Below are 23,023 nucleotides of genomic sequence, written 5' to 3' on the forward strand. Positions count from 1 at the left end.
GATTACTCATAGACAGGTGTGAAGACTGCATTTCTTTCTTTGGAGATTTGAAACGAGCAAAACCTTTTGCCCCCCCAGTCGGAATGAAGAAGCAGACACAAGTGTTGGGTTTAAAACCGGGCCGCTTTATTAAAACATTAAATAACTGTAACTGGCAGGAGGGGTGAAAACCTGACCAGACAAGCCCTGGGGTCAACCCCGGACCCCGCCTTGTCCAAAGGGCGAGCCACCCTGCCCCCAGCACAAGCCCGCCAAATTCGGGTTGTAGCTGAGCGGCCAGGCCTCGAGCCACCACCATCCGAGCCGGCATCAATCCCCGTGGAAAGATCCGCCCAGGTGAGGCTCCCTGTGATCTGCAATCCCCGCACTGAGCCGTCTAGCCCATCTACGGTTCATGCAGACCACCGCACCAACGGTGCTAGGCCATAGGTGCTCCCCTGGGAAACCCTGTGGCCAACCTCCTCTAGCCACCGCCAATGTCAAGCCTCTGCTTTGGCATTAGCGCCCCAACGGTTGGCCCAGAGCCAACCGCACCCCCTGCTGAATTTCGTCCAAAAAGGCCCGGTTACCCAAATCAGAAAGGTGAACACCATCCGGCCGATACAGGTCAACTTGCTCGACCCGTATGGCCGGATGCGGGAGAAAGATTCCTAGTCCCCCTTCCATGGCTTTCTGAATAGCCCGATTAGCTTTTCGCCTGGCTCGTTCCACCCCGCCCGGTGAAATGGCATGCCTCCACACTCTACGCGGCAAAATTGCCGACCAAACCAAGATAACACCAGGCCACCTCCGCCGAATTTCCCGGAGGTCAGCCAAGGCCTGCTGGGATAGAGCCTTCCCACGCAGCAGCCCCAAGTCGTTCCCACCTAAGTGGACAACCAGAATGTGTGGAGGTGCTGCCTTCCATTCCTTAAAAAGCAGGGGCATGATCCCGGGCCAGCGCAGCCCCCGACGACCCAGCCAATCCACAGTGGCCCACGCACTGAGGCCAAGCTGGGTGCCCACTGAAGATCGTCTGGCGAAATGGGCAGCCCAGAAAACCATGCTGTGCCCGCAGATGAGAACGCGACGTCTCTCACCACGCGCACCAGCACCTGAAAAGACAAAGAACTGTCAACAAACAGTAACCACAATACAACACCAGCCGGCCCCCCACCTCCATCTAGGTGACCAAAGGGCGAACATAAGTTTTGTAAGCCGACGACCGCCATCGGCCTATATGCTGAATGGCCGAGGGCGTATAACCCATAGAAGCGGCTGTGGAGGCCGCCCCAATCCTAAAGGAATGCGTTCCGAATTTAAATCCCTGTAAACCCAACCTGGCCAGAGCCTTACTTGTGATCTTCCAAAATTGATATTTGGTGAGAGGGGAGCCGTCGGCATGCCTTAAAAAGGGGCCTTCAACGTTCCCTCTGACCCGAATGTACCGCCGGACAGCCCTGACCGGACATAAGTCCTGAATGGAGCACATACCGATTGTGATGACAGAGCCCCTCTGCCTTTGGTCCGTCTTAGACCGGCGAATTGTCAGGACAAGCTGACTGTCCGAAATTTTGATATCCTTGGATTGGAGCGCCCTCCCAGAGGTATCAGCCTTGGACTGAACCACCAGCTCACTTACCCGCAAGGCCCCAAAAAAGGCCAGCAGAGAGGCAGCATGAAACAACGCTGCTTCAAAGGGGGAGGAACAAACACAGGGCCAACCCCCAAACAACCCTCGAAGAACAGACGGGGATATAGGTTGCCTATCATCCACCCGCCGGGTCCGCTCCCGGGCCCAACCCTCGAGCATTTTTCTAACCCTGAAATCGCCAGTATACTCAGGGAAACCGCGGGCCTTGCTAGCAAAAGCCAATGCTGCAAGTTGGCCCCGAATGGATTTCAGTCCCAGGCCTCTTTCCTTCTGGTGCACACAGAAATGCATAATGTGCTCCACAGGAAACGGCCAAAGGTCAGGCAGTGCCGCCGCACTTCTGAATTCCCGAAATTGATTGGACGCTCTGTCGTACGCCTTCCTGGTGCTAGGAGCTAGTGCCAACTGAATGGCCCTACCGGCTTCCTTTTCCCAAGACGCCACAGTTCCTCTGGCATTTTCGCTGGCCATTGATCTGCTTCTGGGGCCAGTTCTCGAAAACGCTCCATCTGTTGGCGAGACAGAGCATCCACCACCCCGTTACATACCCCAGGTACGTGCCTGGCCAGGAATAAAATATTCAACCGGAGGCAACGCAGGGTGAAGGACCTAACCAAATTCATAACTAACACAGATTTAGAAGATAAAGAATTGATAACATGGACGACCGCCAAGTTATCACACCAAAAGAGGACCGAATGGTTGGCCAGCTGCTCCCCCCAGAGCCAAACGGCCACCAGGATGGGAAAAAATTCCAGAAACGTCAAGTCCCTGCAGAGCCCGCTGTCCAACCATTCCGCGGGCCACTGCTCCGCGCACCAATGTCCTCTAAAAAATACCCCAAAACCGTTGGCACCAGAGGCATCCGAAGAAATCTGAAGCTCAGCTTCTACCTTCAAATCCTCCCTCCAAAAAGAAACGCCATTGAAAGATTCCAAAAACTCCTCCCAGACCTCCAAGTCTGCTCGCATTCCAGAAGTAACGCGGGCCCTGTGATGGGGGAGGCGCAGCCGGCCCATAGCGTCACAAAGGTGCCTACAAAAGGCCCTACCTGGGGCCACCACCTTGCAGGCAAAGTTAAGGTGGCCCACAACCTGTTGTAGTTCCAGCAGCGAAACCTTCCGCTGCCCTTTCAAAGTAGCCAGCCTGGCCTTAAGGTCAGCGACCTTGGCCTCCGGCAAACGTGACGTTTGCTGCAGAGTGTCAAGCTCAATGCCCAAAAAGGTGAGGACTGTGCTTGGCCCCTCAGTCTTCTCGTGTGCCAAGGGCACCCCGAGTTCGAGGGCTAATTCCTGAAATGCGTTCAGCAAATCAGCGCATTGCTCGGACCCCGCTGGACCTACAAAAAGGTAGTCGTCCAGGTAGTGCGCCGTAGCGTTAACCCCGGTCTTGTGCCTGAGCGCCCATTCCAAAAAGGAACTGAAGCGCTCAAACGCTGCGCACGAAATCGAGCAACCCATCGGCAAAGCCCTATCCATATAAAATTTTCCTTCAAAACAAAACCCCAGTAGCTCGAAGTCCCCGGGGTGAACAGGCAAGAGGCGAAAAGCGGACTTAATGTCGCACTTCGCCATCTCTGCACCGATCCCGCAGGAGCGCACCACTTTGACCGCCTGGTCAAAGGAGGTATAACGCACCGAGCATAATTCCTCGGGAATAGCATCGTTTACCGATGCTCCCCTGGGGTACGAAAGGTGGTGAATAATACGGTATTCCCCAGCCACCTTCTTGGGAACCACCCCCAAGGGCGATACCCTCAACGTGGGAACCGGTGGTGCATCGAAAGGTCCTAGGACCCTCCCTTCCCGACATTCTTTGGCTATTTTTTCCCGTACCACGTGCTCAAGTCCAACAACAGAACGCAGGTTGGTAGCCAAAAAAGGGGCCCTAGGCCCCTGATAGGGAATCCGAAAACCAAAGCTAAACCCGTCACGCAAATACCGAGCATCGGCCGTGCACGGGTATAAGCTCAGCCACTTATTGAGAGCCGTCAGGCGGATGGGGCTGGGCCCCTTTACCAGGAGGGTTCTGCCCGCCCCCACCACCCCCCGGGCGCTTGCTGCCCGGCTTAAACTTAGATCTGCTACAGGCCGACAGTGCGTGGGGTCCACCGCAGAGGGGGCACTCATGCCGGAACTTACAGGGCTTCCTGGGACACGCACCTTTGGATGCGAACTCCCAGCAAAGCAACCGGGTTTGAACCGACTGGCCCGCGGTGACGCGGGCCCCTGTAGAAGACTGTTGCTGTTGCTGCCCCCTAAGCACTAAATGGCCGCTGTCGGACCTGTCCCCGGCATTTGGTTTCGCCGGGGACATCAGCTGCAACCACAGCTGCTGGTTTATTTGGTCCCACGGCATACCAGGATTAACTGCGGCCCGCATCCGGAAGGCTTCGTCATACTGCAGCCATGCTGCACCAGCGAAGTCCGTATACGCCCGATACACAATGTCAATATATTGAAAGAGGGCGGCCGCCCTGGCCGGCTGCGCCCTTGCAATGACTCCCGCATAGATCAAAAATCCCGGCAACCAGTTCGCCCAAGATCTATCTACTTTCCTCCTCTTCAGTTTCTCCTTCTCCTTATCATCGAGCTCGTCCTTACTCTTCTTTTCGAGCTCTCTGAATAGGAGGCTGAAGACATCCACAAATTCGCCGCGGAGAATTTTCTCCCGCGTAGCGACAGTCAAATGGTCACCCAGGGGTAAGGAGGTATCCCCATATGGGAGAACATGAAAGGGAATGCTGGCATAAGGGTTAGGTGGGTAAAACCACCCGCTACCCTGAGCCCCTGGCCAAGCCCCCTGCATCTGAGCCAACTGCTGACCACCCCACGGCAGAATGCCAGGTGTGGACGGGGGGGTAGAAACCGCAGGTGGCGCGATGGCGCCTGCCTGCTGGCCAACTGGAGGCATGACGGAGTTGGGCAGCGGGCTAGGTGTGTGAAACCCCCAAGCCCACGGCTGGACAGGACCCAACTGCTCACTGACTCCTAGCTGCCCCACACCCCAAAATGCCCCACCCTGCGCTGGCTGTGGGGGGGGAGGTTGAATGGGGCCCCACGGCCACCCATAACTTGGCTGACAAAAGGGCTTACCACCATCACCCGTGAAGACCCCAGCGTCACCCGGGGTGCGAAGCTCACTGCCGCCATGCGCACCGCCGCTGGGTGCCACACCCGATGGGCCCTCCTCCGGATCCTCCTCCTGGTCCGGTTCCAGTGGTGTTTCGGTCTCCGCTGGCCCACCCTGTAAAGCAGAAAGACGCGCGAGCAATTCCGTTTCAAATGTCAGTCTGGCCGACCGGCCGGAGGCCCGGCGGCGTCCCTCCCAAATGGGGGCGCCCCTAGCGACTCTCTCCTGCTCTAGGGCGTCCAACTGACCCATAATGGCCATCCGCACCTGCTCACTTTCGGCCCGTTCTTCCACCGGAGGCTGCTGCTGGCCCCGCCCACGAGGTGGGCGGGCGGGCTGTTTACCCTTTGATTTACCCTGACCTTTTTTGGGAGCCATCTCGAATGCTTCTATGGCACAGGCCAAAAGCAGTATTGACTACTCGGACTGGCAGCGGCACTCCAAGGTCTAAAGCTGAGGTTTTTCACTCCTACTAGCTTGGACCCCCCCCCCTTTTTTTTTTTTTTTTATAATATAGTTGGAGATGTCGGGGGTTGAACCTGGGACCTTCTGCTTACCAAGCAGATGCTCTACCACTGAGCCACTGTCCCTCTCCTAGGAATGACTGCAACCCACCTCCAGGGTTCCCCCCCAGCACTCCCTTACAAACAATGTGTTGGAAAAAGGGGCTAGACTGGAGGAGACGGCCCACTGCACACAGGAAGGAGGTCCACTAGCCCAGCAGGCTCAAACTCACGTGGCCAGAGACTAAAAGAAAAATGGGGGGGGGGTTTATGGGTCTACCTACCCGCAGGGCTTAACCACTGAGAGGCCGGGTGCTTCACCCACCCAACTCCGAGTGAGGAAGGCCCCCAATAAGCAGCAGGAACCCTTTTCTGCAGGCCCCCACCACAAGGCAGCCGCGTAGTACTGGCCCAGCGCTTGCGACCACCAATGTTAAAGAACGCTGCGCTCCTTACCGGGCAGCGTGGCTGGCCCGAAGCCCAGCCCTGCAAAGCCCCAGCGCCCCGCCGGCCTCTACTCGGGCCTCTACCCGGCCCACAAGACTTTCCCCCACACAGCCTCGCTCCGGCTAACGCCCGCGCCCCACACAGCCCGAAGGGCTTACAGCGCAAGCTCCCCCTGGCCCAGACCTCCCAGGCCCCCGAAGACGCTGCGCAAAACTCAGCCTCGCAGCGCAAATCAGCTGGCCGCACGCGCCGCCCGAACGGGAAGAAGCCGCCGAAGCTGGGGCCGCGCCGCCCAACCGCTCCAACACCGGTCCCTTGCTCCCCGAAGTAATCAGCCCCGCCGCGCCGATCAGCTGCTCGCACGCCGACCGACCAGGGAAGGACCGAAGGAACCAGCCGACCAACCGCTCAGGCCCTCGCCGCGACGCCCCGGACGCACAAGGCTCTCATCCAGAGAGCCAAACAGAACTGCGTAAGTTGGAGGGCGGGAAACCGAGGCTTATAAAGCCCCGATTCCCCGCCCCAGCAAAACACCCGTATATCGGGTGATCCTGCTCCTCCCTCCTCAATTACTGCGTGCAGATTCGGCTGGGTAAGGGCCGGACCCACTCTGAGTTTCAAAAGTTGTTTCTTTCTCTCTGGGCAAAAAACAGGCAGGAATGGAGGAACTAAGTTCAGTTGGTTTCCAGGCCTCAGCCCACCTTCATAAAATGCTAATAGATCTAAATGATGGGATAATCAAACTCCTCCCCCCCCCCTTCAAACAGGAAACAGAAAATTGCAGGTGTTAAAATCCTGAAGATTTTAGGAAAAGCTTCTCTGACCTGACCTGACCTAAGAGAACATAAGAGAAGCCATGTTGGATCAGGCCAATGGCCCATCCAGCTCAACACTCTGTCACATAGTGACCTGGTCAGTCAGTGGGGAAAAGAGAGGCGATAAAATTTAGGGGAGCAAGGAGGAAGCTCTCATTGGTTCTGAGTCCATCAGAGCAGACAGAACTCTTAACTGAGGTCTGGAGGAGACAGCTGTTGGCCATGGGGGTGCAAGAAGAGTTGAAGGAAACTTTGAGGTAATTGAACTATATAGAGATCTATAACTTCCTAAACTACAGCACCTGTCCTATATTTTAACATCTGATAGGGCATGTATAGAGAGACGGACAGAGGAATTGCATTTTAACCATTTCTTTTAACCTTGCTCAGTCTGGTACTGTGCTAAAAGTATGGTTGTGAACATTTTATTTTATTTTCCTGTCTTTTATTTATTTACTCTTTTATTTTATTTATTTATTTATTTGAAGAGTAGCAGGAAATAGGAAATAGGGGTGGAGGGATTCCTAGGGTCTTGGTGGCCCTAGTCTCTCCCCTTTCTTCACTTCACTAACCTCATCATACTGAAACAGGATCAGTATCAGAATATATATCTGAATGCAGATAATTTTCCAGTTGTTATTCATAATATTTGTATATAAAAATAGGATGCAGTTGGTTCAGATTTTGATTAATTTATAGCCCAATGAATGTCCCTGTTTTCAAGAAATGCATCATCATGATCCTTGATTAAAGGACAAAAAGCAAAAATAGAGCTGAGCAAGGAAGGGGTTTTTTTTTAGGTCTTTTTCTTACTTGCTTTTGGCATCTCCATTACCAGGCTTTCACATCTTTAAAAGCAAGTCTGACAAAGTGGCACACACAAATCATTTTTATAAGGGAGGAAAAATCCATGCACTTAGTTCTTCAGGTCATCACAGAATCTTGGTCAATAATGCAATCAGGTCACTGAAATGAATCATCTCTCTCAAGTCACTGGCGTGTGACCAATTTTAAAAAGGCAGAAATGGAATGAAGCCACATTTTGTTCATCTCCAATACATTTCTTTTGTATGCTTGGGTCCCACGCTGGTGCTACCACTCATCTCCATGGAAATAGCAGCATTTCTACCAATATACTGTATAACCTCAGAGATTAAAAAAGACACCCTGTTGAAGTACTCCTAGTGTTCTTAGCACCTGTGCTTGTAAATCATCTCAGCTGCTTTATGATTGAAAGTGAGCAACTCTTCTTGCTGTTTTTTTTTAATATTTGTAAAACTCCTTTCCCAATATCTGTAAAACCAACATCTACTATTCAGTTATAAACCTCATGATATGAAATGTCTGTTCTTGAAAGAATCATAGTAAAAGCAACCTTCTTTAGTCTTCTAATCCCTGACCAAGACACATGCATTTTTCAAGCTTTCCCTAGTTTCAGGCTTGTAATTGTATTGTTAGTGGAGGTAGTATGAAATGGCTGATTCATTATAGCATTTTTGGATCAAGGTCAAGAGCCCCCAGCTTTGTTGAATCTGTGACCATTTTTAGAATTTTGAAAATATGTAGTGGCCAACACCTCAAAATGGCTGCCATGGGGGCATAATGACTTCTAGTGGGGCTGGGACCGACAATAATATATTGAGATTTCCAAGGATTCTGCTATGATGGAGGCAGCTGTTTCCAAATGGGTGCTTCTTGCAGACACAAAACAGTTGACCCCAGGTTTTTCTGAAGCACTTCCTGGTCCAATGAGATGGAAGGAAGGCAAGACTGGATCTTTGGTTTGGAGAAGAGATGCGTTGGGGGAGAAAGGAGTGAGTGCCAGGAAACACATAATGGATGCCATGTTGATGAATATAGTGGTTATAATGTTTAACTAGGATCTGGGGTACCCAGGTTTGAATCCCCATTCTGCAATGGTAGCCCACTGGGTGATCTAGTGCTAGTCACTTTTCCTTAGGCTGCTTTCACACACATTGGCTCTCAGTGTACTAGATTTTCTTGTTTCACATAGGAGAATCTATTTGCAAATGATTGCTATAGTGCATTGAGAGCATGTTATCCATTGTGTGTGAAAGCAACTTCTATCTACCTCACAGAGTTGTTGTAAGGATAAAATGTAGAAAGGGAGAAGGTAACAACTCAATGGCAGAGCATCTGCTTGGCATGCAGAAGGCCCCAGGTTCCACCCATGGCATTTCCAGCTGAAAGGATCAGGTTGTAGATGTGAAAGACTTCAGCCTGGGACTATGGAAAACTGCTGCCAGTCTAAGTAGACAATACTGCCTCAGATGGACCAATGGTCTGAATATTCAGTACAAGACACCATCATGTGTGTGCTCAGATATTTGAAGCCACTTATCCCAGCTGTAGAGAAATATCACTGAGCATACTTAAAAAAAACCTTGTGACTATAGCTGTGAATGAGCAAGGCGGATTTTTTTCTACAAACCTAAAAAACACCCCAACTTTGCAGAAAAATGTGAAACCTTAAAAATATATATATTGGGGAAAGTTTTAACCCCACCAATAATAAATGCAGTCCCTGTAGCTTTAAGCAATGCATTCCTTCAGTGGGTGTTGCTACACAGCCACAGCATTCCCACAGCTTTGTTAATGCAACATATTGTATCTCATTAGAACGTATTCTGTTGTTAGGCTTTGCCTCAACCTCTTTGGCCACCTTATAAGGATTAAGTTTCAGTTTGTTCAACCTTTTTCATCCCAAAACTGCTTCCGGGCATCTGTTCACAGTTTCCACAGACCCTCTGGGATCTTTGGGAAGCACAAGATAGATCTGAGTGTCATCCACATGTTGATCACAACTTGGCTTAAATCTCTGATGCCTTCCCTCAGTAGCTTCACATAGATGTTAAAAGGCATGGAGGACAAGACAAAACCCAGCATGAAAATCTGTGGTTTCCTAGCAACAGCCACTGAGGGAATCTATTTCTTAAAGCAACAGGTGCTTCTTTTATCTCTTTGGGGGTTTTTAAACCCCACATTTTTTTTTAAGATTTCACATTTTTTTTGTAGATATAAGGCATTTTTCAGGTTTGTGGAAAGATCTGTCTTGCTTGTTAACATCTCCACTCATAATATTTGACTATCCTCTGATTTGGCCAAGTTCATTATTAATGTATAGATAATGATTATATATAGATGCCGATTTTCACCTCACTAAATTGTTATATTATAAAGCAGCCTAAATCATACTTAGAAAGTCATTTTTAATATGTTTCATAAACTTCACAGAACTACCAATAAATCACCAAATAGAATTATCAGCTTCTAAACACACTTTAATATCTGTTGTTGCAGACCAATAATTCCAATATTTAATAGTCAGTAGCCATATATCAACAATTACTTTGGCTGACCATGATTTTTGCATTCACATATTTATAGGCTGTGATCTTTATTTATTGACAAAATTGTATCCTATTATTCTGCCTTCATGAGGGCCACCATGGAACAATTATTGGAAATATCATGCAAAGAAGTACACAGAAAAAAGTTCAAAATATTTGTTTAAAAAGCTTTTAAAGACTTTACTTAAGACTAAAACTGTTTATGGAATGTAGAGTTTGGGCCAATCCTCTGAGTAATGTACACCAAAACTGTATCTAGTTTATTTGCTATCAGGTACTGTATAATGAACAGTCATATCTCTGAAAGATAACATTTCTGGAGACAAACATTATCAGCTAACCCATTGCCTATCAGCACTAGCACTCATGGTGCCTTATAAATATGTCTGTCCTTGCTTGACCTTCTTCTTAATACCCTGGGAATAGATGCATGAGGATGTAAAATAATGTATTTTGAAAAAACTGCTTGAATACGTTTTCATGGAAAAACAGTGTATTTTGTCTAGTTATGACAACTTTACAGAGAGACAACATATACAGATTTAATATGTAAAAAACAAGCATATGAAAATGGTTTGTAGGTTGTTTTAATGACTCAATCTAAGTTTATTTTTAATTTTCAAAATGTAAAGATAGTAATAGGAAGAAATTAATTATCTAAAGCAATCAGTATGGTCTTACATATCTATATAAATCCTTTGGTTAGTAAATAGATTCAGAAGAAAGTTTAATTTTCCTGTTCAAAACTCAACCCATCTTTCTAGAAGTCAATCAGATATAGTCTTCCTGTGAATTATGAGATTAGTTGATTTTTAGTTAATGGTCTTAAACTTTAGCGTCTATGCAGAAAGACTAAGCAGCAAACAGGAGCACCTGTTACAGTACACTTTCTTCAGGATGATAGTCAGAGCTCAATAACTGACAGCATTAAGACAAGCATATTTTCTTACAGATTAAGAACATAAGAGTAGCCATGTTGGATGAAGCCAATGGCCTCTTCCAATCCAATACTCTGTGTCACATAGTGACCAAAACCCAGGTGACATCAGGAGGTCCACCAGCAGGGCCAGAACTCCAGAAGCCCTCCCACTGTTGCCCCCAAGCACCAAGAATACAGAGCATCACTGCTCCAGACATAGGCCCCTTTCTGCACTCTTCTTTTAACCCATGTTCACCATGATCTCCTCTAAGCAATTCTGCACTAAAATTGAATTCTTTTTATTCCAGTCCCCCCTCCCCACTTTTGCATTATGTTACCTCCATTCAGTGGTTGGCCTGGTTTCAGCCCACTGTTGCCCTGGGTTTTTTGGATGCTGTTTTGCCACAGACTTAATCACCTTGAATCTAACACTGGGGAAAACAAAACAAAACAAAACAATGGAATGAATAGTAAGTGCAGAAAAAGCCATAGTGTTCCACCTATATGTTGTGGTTAAATAACCACTGATGGACTTCTGCTCTGTATTTTTATTCAATCACCCATTGAAGCTATGTTTGTAACCCTCACCATTTCCTGTGGCAGTGAGTTAAACATGTTAATTACTCTTTAGGTGAAGTAGTTCACTTTATCTGTTCTAAGCCTACTGTTCATTAATTTCATTGAGTACCCATGAGCTCCTATATTGTGAGAAAGTACTTCTTTCTCTTCCTTTTCTATTCCATGCACAATGTTGTAAACCTCTATCATGTCATCCCTCAATTGTCATTTCACCAAACTAGAGCCCAAACCTCTTTAACATTTCTTCATAAGAAAGGTGTTCCATCTTCTTAATCATTCTAGTTGCCCTTTTCTGCATCTTTTCCAATGCTATAATATCTTTTTTGAGGTGCAGTGACCAGAAATGTACACAGTATTCTAAATGCGGCTGCACCATTGATTTATACAGAGGCATTATGATACTGACTGATTTGCTTTCAGTCCCCTTCCTAATAATCCCCAGCATAGCATTTGCCATTTTTATTGCTATTGCACACTAAGTTGACATCTTCAATGAGTTCTCTACCATGACTCCAAGGTCTCCTAGTCAGTTACTGCCAGTTCAGATGCCATCAACATATATTTATAGTTGAGATTTTTGGCTCCAGTGTGCATTACTTTGCACTTGCCCATGTTGAACCTCATTTACTGTGTTGATGCTCATTCACTCAGCCTTGATAGATCCCTCTGGAGTGCCTCACAGTTCTCCCTGGTTCTCACCACCCTGAACAACTTCGTGTCATCCAGAAATTTAGCTACTTCACAACTTACTCCCAACTCCAAATCGTTAATGAACAAGTAAAGAAGCACTGGACCAAGTACTGAGCCTTGCAGTACCCCACTGCTTACCACCTTCCACTGTGAAAACTGCCCATTTATACTCACTATCTTTATCCAATTAATTAACCATTTTTAAACCCACAAGAAGTCCTCTTATCCCATGGCTGCTGAGTTTACTCAAAAGAACTTTATCAAAGACTTTCTAGAAGTCTAGGTAAACATCATGTATTGGGTCACCCTTGTTCACACGTTTGTTCACCCCCTCAAATAACTCTAAAAGGTTAGTGAGACAAGATCTTCCCTTACAAAATCCATGCTGATTCTTCCTCAATAACTTTTGTTTATCAATATGCCTACTAATTCTGTCTTTGATAATGGATCCCACCAACTTACCCAGTATTGATGATAGACTGACTATCCTGTAATTTCCTGGCTCTCCTCTGGAACCTTTTTGAAAGATGAGGGTTACATTGGCTACCTTCCAGTCCTTGAGAATGGAGGCAGATTAGATTGCATATTATTGTCAAGAGATCCACAAGTTCACATTGGAGTTCTTTCAGAACTTTTGGATGTATGCTTCTCAGGCCTGATGATTTGTCAGTTTTTAATTTGTCCATCAGTTATAGGGTCTCCTCTCTTGTTACCTCAATTTGAATCAAGTCTTTCAGCATTCCTCCAGAAACTGGTGGTTTTGGAGTGGGCAAGCACCTCCCATCGTCCACAGTGAAGACAGAGCTAAAAAAATGAATCCAGCTTCTCTGCCATTTCCATATCCTTTAGTATAATTCACCCCTTGGTCATTCAAGGGCCCTACTGCCTCTAGGACTGCCAAGCTCCTACTGGGGGTGGGGGATCCTCCAGACTGGAGGGCCCCAACCGGCAGGCAGCAGGCCACCAAGGGATCCCCACCCCCAAAGAGGCTCATTGTCATGCACTGTCCCTGGCATGATGACTTCACTCAGAAGTGACATCATTGCACTGGGGATGGCATACCGGGGACACTCTAGGACTTACATTAAAACTCTATGGTACCATAGAGTTTTGTTGTGAATCCTAGAGCTTCCCTGGCATGATTTCGCCAGTGTGATGTCACTTCCAAGCAACATCATTGTGCTGCACACATTTTGTGTGCATGAGAAAGCAGTCCCTCGCCACAGCGGTAGAGGGACTTGGCAACCCTAACTGCCTCCCTGGATGGTTTCCTGCTTCTAACATACTTGAAGAAATTTTTATTGTTGGTCTTTATGGTTTTTTGCAATATGTTCCTCATTGACCCTTTTTGCCTGTCTGATCACTGACTTCCATTTTATTTGCCATAGGCTGTGCTCCCTTTTATTTACCTCACTCAAACTAGCCTTCCACTGTTTAAAGGAATCCTTACCTTTTAATGCTTTCATTACATTGTTTGTTAACTATGCAGGCCTTTTAAAATACCTATTTTAACCTGCAGTATACATTTTATCTGAAATTCTGGTATTGTAGTTTTAAATAAAGAGCCCTGTGGCGCAGAGTGGTAAAGCTGAAGTACTGCAGTCCTAAGCTCTGCTTATGACCTGAGTTCGATCCCTGCGGAAGCTGGGTTCAAGTAGGCGGCTCAAGGTTGACTCAGCCTTCCATCCTTCCGAGGTCAGTAAAATGAGTACCCAGCTTGCTGGCGGGAAAGTGTAAATGACTGGGGAAGGCAATGGCAAACCACCTCGTAAAAAGTCTGCCATGAAAACATTGTGAAAGCGACATCACCCCAGAGTCGGAAACGACTGGTGCTTGCACAGGGGACTACCTTTACCTTTTACTAGTTTTAAATATCCTCAAAGCTTCATTAAGGGATTTGATGTTCCTTACTTTTCCTATTTCTTCACAATCCCCCTCCTTTGTGAGGGTTACTCCTTCTAAAGTTAAATGTAGTTGTATTGGTCACTTTGGACCACTCCCAATGTACCTAAATGCTAAACTTAATAGCATTATGGTCACTGTTTCCCTTTTTAAAAATAAATTTCCTATTTATGTATATCTGTTTGTTGAAAGTATGTTTACCCTTTTAGAGACATAGGGACACTAGTGCCCTAGCTTCCTCATCTTGCTACTGAACTGACTTGTCTGCTAAACTTGCCTGTTTTTCCCTTGTTCCCGAAACTTTATCACTGGATCAGGGCCTGTTATCTCACAGAGCTGGGAATTGCTTGGAGGAATCCTAAATAAATTGTTTGGGCCAAAAGTTCCATCCCCCACTGGAGGCAATCACATTGACTGGGAGCTAACCAATAAAAAAGGATGAGTGAATTGGCCTCTGGTTGATTAGCATGATCATCCAGCTACATGAAGACCAGCGAGGCCAAGTCAGACACTGCAACGGCCTCTCGGAGCCCTTCCCAATAGGCACACGTGTAAAGCAAGGCTGCGTTCTTGCGCCAACTCTCTTTACAATCTTCTTTAGCATGATGCTTCAAAGAGCCACAGTAGATCTAGATGATGACGATGGTGTCTACATCCGCTATCGCACCGATGGCAGCCTGTTCAACCTGAGGCGACTAAAGGCTCACTCCAAGACGATGGAAAAACTTATCCGCGAGCTACTGTTTGCTGATGATGCTGCACTCGTCTCCCACTCGGTATCAGCTCTGCAGCATATGACGTCCTGCTTTGCAGAGGCTGCCAAGCTATTCGGCCTGGAAGTTAGTCTGAAGAAGACAGAAGTTCTCCACCAGCCTGCACCCCAGGAAGATTATCACCCTCCCTGCATCACTGTGGGTGAATCAGTTCTGAAGACAGTCCAGCAGTTCAGCTACCTGAGGTGCATCATCTCCTCAGATGCCAAGATCGACAAGGAGATTGACAACAGGCTGGCAAAGGCAAACCGTGCATTTGGCCGACTGCACAAAAGAGTGTGGAGCAACAAGCATCTGAAAAAAGGCACAAAGATCAATGTTTACAAAGCGGTTGTGATGACAACCCTCATCTACGGCTCCGAATCGTGGGTTTTATACCGTCATCACCTGCGACTCCTTGAGCGCTTTCATCAGCGCTGCCTTCGCACCATCCTCAACATCCACTGGAGTGACTTTGTGACCAACACTGAAGTTCTCAAGAGGGCAGAGGTTACAAGCATTGAGGCGCTGCTGTTGAAGACGCAGCTGCGCTGGGCAGGGCATATTTCTAGGATGGAAAACCACCGCCTTCCCAAGATTGCTCTGTATGGCGAACTTTCCACCGGCCATTGAAATAGAGGGGCACCAAAGAAGAGGTACAAAGACTCCTTGAAGAAATCCCTTGGCACCTGTCGCATTAACCATCACCAGTGGTCTGACCTAGCCTCAGATCGCAAAGCATGGAGGCACACCATCCACCAGGCTGTCTCTTCCTTTGAGAACGCACGCATAGCTGGTCTTGAGGACAAAAGGAGATTGAGGAAGAATCGCACTGCTACAGCACCAACCCCAAATCAGACTTTTCCCTGCAGCCACTGTGGCCGGATCTGCCTGTCCCGCATTGGTCTTGTCAGCCACCAGCGAGCCTGCAGCAGACGTGGACTACTGCACCCTTCTTAAATCTTCGTTTGCGAAGTCAAGCCGAGAGAGAGAGAGAGAGAGAGAGAGAGAGAGAGAGAGAGAGAGAGAGAGATTAACGATAGGTATTGTTGAAGGGAAGCTGCTCAGACAGGAGCTCCTCTCCTTTTCAGACTGCCTTTTATTTTAAATGCTAATTTCATTACAATTTAGCCCTTCTAGGCTTGGATTAAAGGGGACTTTTGCTGAATGGCCTCAGCAGTTACAAGAAACATCTGCTAATTTTCTTTAAAGAATGTGAGAATTAGCCTAAAACCATTATACTGGAAGCATAGGCTTGTTCAGAACTCTTCCTGCAAATCTACAAACCTTTGAAGGAACTTATGTTATTCTTTGATAACAGCTATGTCATGGAAGATATATAACAGGGTAACATTTATTTCCATGCCCCAAAATATTAAGAAGCAACCGAGAAAAAGTTATTTTCTTGCTGCTGAATTAGAAAGTAAGATTTTCTGCAAGCACGTTCTCTTACATTGGTTTAATTATTTGATACAAATAGTTTCTGGGCACTGCACAACATCAAATCATTGCAGAAAACACAGTTTGAATCCATCAATGAGTTTTTCAGGTTATGCTTTTGACAGGAGAAAAAATTTTGTGAGTAGTAGAAAGCAATTGCTGATCCAAGAAGTCCAGTGGCTTGGTTTTGCTTTTTATTCGGTGGATAATAAATCATGAGCAGCCTCACTTGTGCAAACATCTAAACTTAAACTCACTGGACCATTTTGTGGTTCTCTGGAAGGGCTGATCAATAGAAGACAAAATGTGCATTATGAACCTCAAACTTTGTTTTCGTCACCATTTGTCTGGAGTTATCCCAACCACCTCCTCATTTGGTGTAATCATGTTGGCCTCTTTGTGATGAGATAACAATGGTGATGTTAGTGCAGTGAGATTTTTGTTCAAAGAGTTTGCTCATCTGCTGTTGAAGAGGTCTGTACCTTTGATTATGTAGTCCTTAGGAACTGATTTATTTTGCAATATTTTAGTTTTGATAGAAGTGAGTTCATTTCCAGAGAAAACTGGCTTATTCAACTGTAAGAGAAGAACCACAACATCATGCTAAAAAAGGATAACAATTGATTTAAAAAATCAGGTTAAATGGTTTTAACCATTTTGATGGGAGAGCAACAGAAAGTAATAGTTTTTTCTTCATTTCTCTCTTGCTTGTTTTTGGAATTTGTATCCCACCCTTCCAGTATTGAAAGTGAGAAAAGTTTTCTCTAAAACACTAAAAATGTATATAAATGAACATATAAATATAGAATGATCTTAAAATCTGATTTTAAAAATCACAAAATTAAAAAAAAACCAACCCAAATAACTAGAAAGTTAGTAATTAAAATAGGAAGTGCTCAGCTTAAAAAGACCTGTCCCTTTGTAATGACAAAGAATCATAGGGTACTTTGTAGACTATTAAATTTATTACAGCATAAGATTTTTTTGGACCAGGCCCATTTTATCAGATGCATGAAATAGTCACCTATATATATCTTTAATACAGAGAAGAATAAGAAAAATTTACAAAATGAAGCCTAAAGGTCAAATGATGTAAGGGAGAGTAGTAGAGACCTCATGGTAAAGGAATGGTAATTTGGTCTAGGTTGCTCTTAGTAGGGTTAGTTATAAGTTGGTGGTGTAAATGAATCCAGAATCCAATGAAATTACTGCAAACTTGTGTGTAACCTATCCCTGACTATTGCTAATAAATAAATGGGAGGCTCTTATTTTTTGTTATATTTTGTTGCGATTTTCAAGATCTGTTCTAGAATATTGTTATATCTGTTACAGATACGAAAGACCCCCCCCCCCATCATATTCTGAGTGTTTCAGTCTCTCATTTGTGTCTATTTTCTGGCAGAAAATGACCTGTTTGGTCTATGATGGAAGTTCAGTGCAGTGTAGGAAATGCTTTAGCCTAGAAGACATTAATTTTGAACCTGCAGAGATACAAACAGTAGGAGAAGGCCATCATTTATTCTGTTCTAACCTGCCCTGAGCCTGCTTTGGTGGAATGGGCAGGATAAAAATCCCATTAAACAAACAAACAAATAAATAAGCAAGTAAACAAGCAAGCTGCCTTTAATTTAGATCAAAGTTGTCTGTGGTCTAGAAGGAGAAAGCTTGGCTTGGAACCTCCCAGGCTTTTGTAATGGCCAAATCCTCCATGACAGGCATTTTGAGATTGGCCCCACTCCCATTTTGAGGTGACAACTGCTAGCCTCACAATCTAAAATAGCAGGGTGCAAAAACTGGCTTGGCATGTGAACTGATAAGTGGTTTTGTGGAGAAGTTGAAAGACAGGGTCATTGCATCTATTGGCTCCCAGTATCCCCTGGCAGAAAATAATTCCAAGATGGTACAATGAAGCGACACAATTATGGGTTTCATCTGATGATCCATGCAGTTTTTCTGCTGTTTTCATTCCTGCCAAGCAGACTAAATAGAAATCAGCCTAGACTCATCCAATGGAGTACGCAAACTACGGCAACTGAATGTACTAGCTACATTCTGTCTTTTGGAAAGACTTTACCACAGTGTTGGATTAACATCTTGTTTATATATAACAGATTCAAATACTATGGCAAGTACCTAGGGTCTGTAATCTATATACAAATTCACTTGAGAAGTTTAGCCATCTTGAGTGGATACACTGGCTCACATTCGTGCAGAAAGAATCCCAGAACAAACATTTTTATGCAAATAGTCTTTTAAACTCCAGTTGCTGATATTTTCCTTGAAACATATTTCTCAAGATTCTGGTATCACTTGCATGAAATCTAATTTGCTGTCTCTTTACACTCACTTCCCATTGACCAGTTACATATAACAGCTTCACTATAAACAGTGGTTCCCCTTGTCCCTTTTAAAATTGCAGATTAGTGTTCTGGTAAAGATCATGCTGTAATCCTGGCAACAAAACAGAGACAGAAGCATTTATTTATTTGATTTATATCCCGCCCTCCCCGCCGAAGCAGGCTCAGGTTGGCTCACAGCATAAAATCCCAACAATTAAAATTAATAAATATTAAAATTATACATTCTACAATAAAACAAGATATTCAACAATTAAAACAGTTAAAAACAGAATATTAGTTTGGTGCTATTTCAGTGGCAACGGCCTTCTTCCACTTCCCCTAAATACGGGTGCTGTGTCAATTAAAAGCCAACTGGAAGAGGACAGTCTTGCAGGCCCTGTGGAACTGCATGAGGTTTCATTCCCTCTGAAAATCAGGATCAGAAAGAGAAATAAAATTGTTACACATTTGGATTATCAGCATATTGGCTATCAAGTGGGATGCTCTGGAGGACATGTTACTGGAAGAGAAAATAGATTCAGGTGGGTAGCTATGTTGGTCTGAAGCTACAGAACAGAGTTTGAGTCCAGTAGCACCTTTAAGACCAACAACGTTTAATTCTGGGTATAAATTTTCAAGTGCATGTACACTTCACCAGAGAAAATATAAACCAGTGTAGTGTAGAGGTTAAGGTGCTGGACTAGGACCTAGGAGATCCAGATTCAGCCGGTCACTCTCTTTCAGCCCAACCTACTGTTACCTCACCTCCTTTTTTATTCCAGTCCTTATCTTTTCATATAATAGAGACTCTCTGGCCAAATCATGGTGTTATGCTTTTCCTCACCACCCCCTTCCCTGCACCTGTACCAGAATGTTCAGATGTAAGGGCAAAGTTATATCCTTTGAATGGACAGGTCTTCACAGGACAGATTTTGTAAAGTACTGGGGTTGGCGCAGTAAGAGACCAGAGTCGGAGAGTGATTTCAGCAAGCTTTACTTCAGGAACACACACAGACTGAGCTCTATTCAAACTTCCCGCTCTTTTATACAATTCTTGCCCCCTTCTGATTGGTCCTTAACTATCTACATGGATTGGCTATTTACAGGGCCCTAAGGGCCTATCAGTGTACAGTATGAGCCTAGATGTTGATTGGCTACTTATGTTTCAATCCTTCCCCTGATTGGGCACGCTTAGGCCTTCTCTGGAACCCTGGTGTGGAGTACGAGCTTTGGCTTGTTCAGCTTCCCTCCAAAAGTAAGTTCTCCCATTTAAGCCTAGGACACAACAGATTTATTATTGACGAGGGCAGCTTACCCTTTGTTACTCTATGTAATTTATATTACTGCTAATATTTTTCACACAGAGAATGAACAAAGTAACAAGTTTATTTTACTGTGCAGCATGGCATCACTGTGATCTAGGTCTGAAGCATGTACAGAGTTTAAAGTCTTTGAGAAGTTTACAGTCATGAATACCACCGTAGATATAGTTGTTACTGGTAGCTGTTATTGAGAGGAACGGCACCTGATACCTTCTAAACCAGGGTTCCCCAACCTTTTGAGTGTAGGGAAACCTTTGGAATTTTGACAAGGGATGGTGAGCTCTATGTTAACACTGCTGCTGCAAATGCATTTCCTACCTCCATGCTTGCAAAAGAATTGCAGAAGGGGAAGGAAAAGAAAGGAAGGAAATAAGGAAGGCAGAGGGAGAAACAAAGGAAAGTCTGATGGTGGAATGAAACCATATGCTGACTAAAAGAAAAACCTGGATGAGTACCAGTCTCTCTGATCTTCCAATTGCTGTTGGCTGCTATTGCAGCTGTGGAAAACCCATTTATTTGAACAAGGGCATTGAATAACAGGCCTTATCTTACAATGGCACTTTCTCAGATGTCTGGTGGGCAGCAGGGGAAGTACTGGTGGATGTCATGGAGCCCACAGGCACTATGTTGGGGAACCTGTCTCTCTCAAAACCCCTTCTTTAGCCATCTCTCCAGTTGGTCAGCAGTTAAACTATTTTTTTCAACCTCTTAACATTCTACTCTTTCTGCCCCCACTCAAAGGTGATTGGCTATAGCTGGAGGAGGAAAATCCTTCCTTGTCCATCAAACTTGCCCCACAGGGTTGTAGGTGTGAGGATAAAATAGACAGGAGCAAAACTATGCATACTGCCCTGAGCTCCTTGGAGGAGAGGTGGGATAAAAATGTACTACATAAATAAAATCTGAAAAGTAAACACTTCCAACATTATGGTTTTGGTTGCACTTTTTCTCCTTCTGTGCTCCTCTTTTATCTTCACTCTCACTTTAGACACAGCTTCCCATCAATTTCTTGCTTTGTTCTCATACTAAATCAATACTACCTTCCTCCACTCACTTGTATCTCTGTGGCTATTCCTGCCACTATCATTCACTACCATTTATTACTCTCTTCTGCTTTGTTGTCTTATTTTATTCACTGTCCTGCCTTCCATTGGAACTTTCCACATTACATCACACTGATACAGCTTTGGAAGATATAGGCATCATCTTTGAGTCTTGGGGAATGAAGCAACGTTACTTGGAAAGTGTAGTTCACAGGAATCAGCGGCAGAAAGTTCTATGACTTTTGATGGGTGGTTGTGGTGACTGAGAACCATGAACTCCCTTTTCACATATTCAAGTCACTTCATAGGTTCAAAGTTAGCCTCCCATATATATCAGTTACACATTTCCATGATTCATATGCTCTCCATTTCCTTTTCTGACTTAAGGTTTCTTGTTATTGTTATTGCTACTCAACCACACAGGCAAATCCGACTCTTTGCGACCCCATGGACAAAGTCACACCAGGCTCTCCTGTTTTCCACCATCCTCCAAAGTCTGCTCAAATTCATGTTAGTTGCATCAGTAACACTGTCCAGCCATCTCATCTTTTGCCGTCCCCTTCTTCTTTTGCTTTCTGTCTTTCCCAGCATCAGGATCTTCTCCAGTGAGTGCTCCCTTCTCATTTGGTGGCCAAAGTATTTGAGCTTCAGCTTCAGCATCTGACCTTCCAGGGAACAGTCTGGATTGATTTCCCTTAGGACTGACTGATTTGATCTTCTTGCAGTTCAAGGGACTCTCAAGATTCTTCTCCAGCACCACAGCTCAAAAGCATCTATTCTTCTGCATTTGGCCTTCCTTATGGTCCAGCTCTCACAGTCATACATTACTACTGGGAATACCATAGCTTTTACTATATGGAGTTTTGTTGGCAGGATGATGTCTCTACCTTTTATTATACTGCATAGGTTTGCCATAACTGTCTTCCCAAGGAGAGGCATTTGATAGAGGAAAACAGTCTATGTTTTGAAATCTTTTGCCTTGCTTCAACAGAAATCCAGGTTGGTAAAGAACACAAAATACATTCAAGCCCTTTTCACACAACCTTTAAACCTCAGCTTTTTAAATAAAATCACAGAAGGGAAACAGTTTGCTTTAATAGCCTCACAACACAAAAATGAGCAGATCTAGAGGTTTGTACCAGAAAACAAAATTGCAGATGCTGGATTTAGGGAGCCTATTTTTTAAAATTATTATTCAAGAGTTCCTGGTGTCTTGTTACCATTTCAAAATGCTGTTCCAGTTTTATTTTTCTTCTGGATTCTGGAATCTAAGGACTATTATTTCATTTGTCGAAATAAATCTGGGATTGGAGGCAGCTGGTTTTTTTAAGCCAACAGCTCCAAACTGCTAAAGGCCACAAAATTTGAAGGAAAGCAACTAAGTGATCAGGTTTGAGAGAACCCTGAAGGAGGTGACCCTATGGGGAAAAAAAACATGCTGTGCTTCCTATGCTAGTTAATAGGTTTAAATGAATGCAAGGACCTAATTTGGTTGGCATTGGTGCTATTGGCAGCTCCAGGGTCATGTTATATAATTCCCTCCTAGTTAACATCCTTATCACTGGCACTGTAGACAGCAGAGCCCACTCCAACAGCCAAGAAATGGAGGCCAGGCTAGTGAGCGGGCTCCAATAATCCTGTGTGGCTTAGCTTCCCTAAGGAAATAATGGGCTATACTAAAACAAATGGCTAAGAGAGCTCTCAGAGGACTCTTTGAGCAATGAATGTCAATTGACTTGCATGGGTTTCACTGAAATACATTAAAGCACTGTAAAGCTCCAAATAAAATGAGGAATGACTCAGAAAAACCTAGCAAATGTCAAACACAGCCCTGAAAGGAGAATGAAGCTGCTATACTCTTTCCTTGAAGAAAGCCTCACTGAAAAAATAGTCACTTCTAAATGGACCTGATTAGGATGGCTCTCAGAGTCTAGAATTACAGTCCTTAGTCCCCACAGCTTCCTTAAACAAAGCTCCCTCTGGGTGGCAGTTGATGTAGTTTGATGTAGTAGTGTTTAAGGACTCTTATCTGGGAGAACTGGGTTTGATTCCCCACTCTTCCACATGCACCTGCTGATGTGACCTTGAGTCAGCCATAAGTTCTTGCAGAGCTGTTTCTCTCAAGAGCAGTTTCTG

This window comes from Heteronotia binoei, chromosome 5 (assembly GCF_032191835.1).
Source record: "Heteronotia binoei isolate CCM8104 ecotype False Entrance Well chromosome 5, APGP_CSIRO_Hbin_v1, whole genome shotgun sequence".
NCBI lineage: Eukaryota > Metazoa > Chordata > Lepidosauria > Squamata > Gekkonidae > Heteronotia > Heteronotia binoei.